Source organism: Oncorhynchus tshawytscha, linkage group LG01 (genome assembly GCF_018296145.1).
Source record: "Oncorhynchus tshawytscha isolate Ot180627B linkage group LG01, Otsh_v2.0, whole genome shotgun sequence".
NCBI lineage: Eukaryota > Metazoa > Chordata > Actinopteri > Salmoniformes > Salmonidae > Oncorhynchus > Oncorhynchus tshawytscha.
The window spans coordinates 52,863,936-52,866,673 of NC_056429.1; the positions used below are offsets into that span (position 1 = coordinate 52,863,936).

Below are 2,738 nucleotides of genomic sequence, written 5' to 3' on the forward strand. Positions count from 1 at the left end.
CATTACACTAATTGCCAAAACCAGCGCACACACACATAATCTCCTTTGTAGCTGAACATTGTGTGCCCGAAGAGGATTCTACGATGACGGACAGACAACTGAGCCAATGGCGGAAGACTACAGACTACACCCCAGCTGAACCAATCCAAAGATCCGATCTTCCAGAATCAACCTACTTTCTGTTCTATATATAAGTGGTGTATTGATTGTAACGGTCTCTTTGCCTGCAGTTCCGTACGAACCAGCGGAGAGCCGTATTTACGCTGTTCTAGATATCTTCACTCTGAATAAACTGTCGCTTGTCATACAATTTACCACCTTGTCTGAATCGATCCTTGACCGACTCGCCCGTCTACATATCTAATTTCTAACATAATGTGAATCCGAAAACTTGTTTCAACTAGCTTACCTGATTAATTATAGTGAAATTTAAAAAAATAAGAAAAACAATTTCTTTTGCAGAAAGGGGATGTAGCTCAGTGGTAGAGCGCATGCTTCGCATGTATGAGGTCCTGGGTTCAATCCCCAGCTTTTCCATTAAAATTTTGCTATGGCCCATCTCCTACTTTCCAGAATGTTGAAATTCTCAGCAGGAAGCATAGATGTGCTAAAGAATTTACTCTTGTAATCTGTTAACATGTTTCAATCCCTGTTCGTACATTTATGTAACAGAATGTGGCATGGTTGCCAACTTCATTGCATCATTTTCAAAAACTGAAGTTCATGGGTTAGATGACTGTCCATACTTGCTTGTTTTTAGAATTGCTGCTATCATTTCATTGTAGTTTCAATGGAGTGTTGTATATAAAAAGTACATTGTATTAATATTGCATTTTATCTGCAAATAAAATTGGATCGAACCAGCTCAGAGGGGAGTGCATGCTATTTTAGTATGAGGTCCTTGGTTCAATGTGGTTCTCCACTGAGTATTTGTGTGCCAAATTCACATTACACAAATCCTTTGCCAGAAAGATGTTGAAATTACTCACACGAAACAGAGATGTTATTTGTTTGCCAAATTCACATTACACAACTACTACTTTCCAGAATGTTGATAAATATCTTGCAGCATAGAGTGGCATGGTGGCAGGATGGTGTCGGTCTTGTAACCGAAGATCATGGGTTAAAATCCCATCCGTGCCTTACTGAAAGATAGCTGGTACCATGGGAAGGTTCTTTCACTGGAGGACTTTGAAGAAAAAAAAGTTTTCTCAAAATGGCAACCCTGACTATTATATAGTAAGGGGATGTGCCTCTACAGTGAGCTAATACTTGAAATGCATGCGCTCTGAAGTTAATCCCCAAATTTTCTGATGAGTATATTTAGTTGTGAAATTAGCTTTTGCACAACACTTTCCAGAATGTTGACATTTTAAGAAGGAAATAGATGTGCTAAGTCATCTGTTTTGGGTAAACTGAAGCACATGGGTTCAATCCTGGGTTCAAGCCTTGTTCGACGTTTATGGAAGCTAAATGATGTTATGGAAATGTACTATGGAAATGTACTTTCATTAGAACAGTGTAAAGAAAGGGTCAATTGTATTGATATGGCCACTAGTGTATGCTCTGGTCGGCTGGCCCTCGCTATTCTTATTCTCCAGACCCACTGGTTCCAGGTCATCTTTTTAGTCTATGCTAGGTAAAGCTCCGCCTTATCTCAGCTCACTGGTCACGATAACAACACCCACCCGAAAAGCACGCGTTCCAGCAGGTATATCTCACTGGTCATCCCCAAAGCCAACACCTCCTTTGGCCGCCTTTCCTTCCAGTTCTCTGCTGACAATGACTGGAACGAATTGCAAAAATCGCTTAAGCTGGAGACATATTTCCCTCACTAACTTTCAGTGTTGCCAACTTAGCGACTTAGTCGCTGTATTTAGCAAGTATTCAGACCCCTCTGAATACTTGCAGACATTTTCATTTTACTCACTTTTTGTCTCTTCCACAATGTTATTCCTCACTCCTACAGCTACACTCGTTGTGAATCTAGCCAACATGTCAGATTTTTAAAATGCTTTTCGGTGAAAGCATGAGAAGCTATTATCTGATAGCATGCACCCCCTCGCAATACCGGAAAAAGACGTAAACAAAGGAATTAGCCTAGCCGGCACTACACAAAACGCAGGAATAAAATATAAAACATTCATTACCTTTGACGAGCTTCTTTGTTGGCACTCCTATATGTCCCATAAACATCACAATTGGGTCTTTTTTTCGATTCAATCCGTCCATGTATACCCAAAATGTCCATTTATGAGTCTGATCCAGGAAAAAGCAGCTTTACAAAACGCTACGTCATTTTTTTAAATTAAAAAAGTTGCTGATAAACTTTGACAAAACACTTCAAACTACTTTTGTAAGCCAACTTTAGGTATTAGTACACGTTAATAATCGATCAAATTGATCACGGGGCGATCTGTATTCAATAGCAGCAGTTCTTGAAATGAAGCTCCTTTTTCTCTCTCTCAAAAGTTCAAGATGTGTACTTGATGACAGGAAGTGCCTATTTCTCATCTGACCAAGGATTAACTTCAAAGCAAATGACAGTACTGGCGACATCGTGTGGAAGCTGTAGGCATTGTAACCTCCTCGCTATCTATTTTCCCTTGCCATTGACAATACAGGCAACTGGCAGAAGGATATCCTTCTTTTTTTTTGTGAACAGTTTTCCTTGGGCTTTTGCTTGCTCCTCACGCTCTGTTATAGTCACAGACATGATTTAACCAGTTTTAGAGACT

The 2,738-nt window shown here is 39.8% G+C and overlaps 1 non-coding gene across 1 annotated transcript; it reads left to right on the forward strand.

Annotated features, from left to right (window-relative positions):
- The first annotated feature begins 465 nt into the window (after positions 1-465).
- On the forward strand, positions 466-537 carry trnaa-cgc. The gene has a single exon. It is a non-coding gene; the product is annotated as a tRNA-Ala (tRNA).
- The last annotated feature ends 2,201 nt before the right edge of the window (positions 538-2,738 follow it).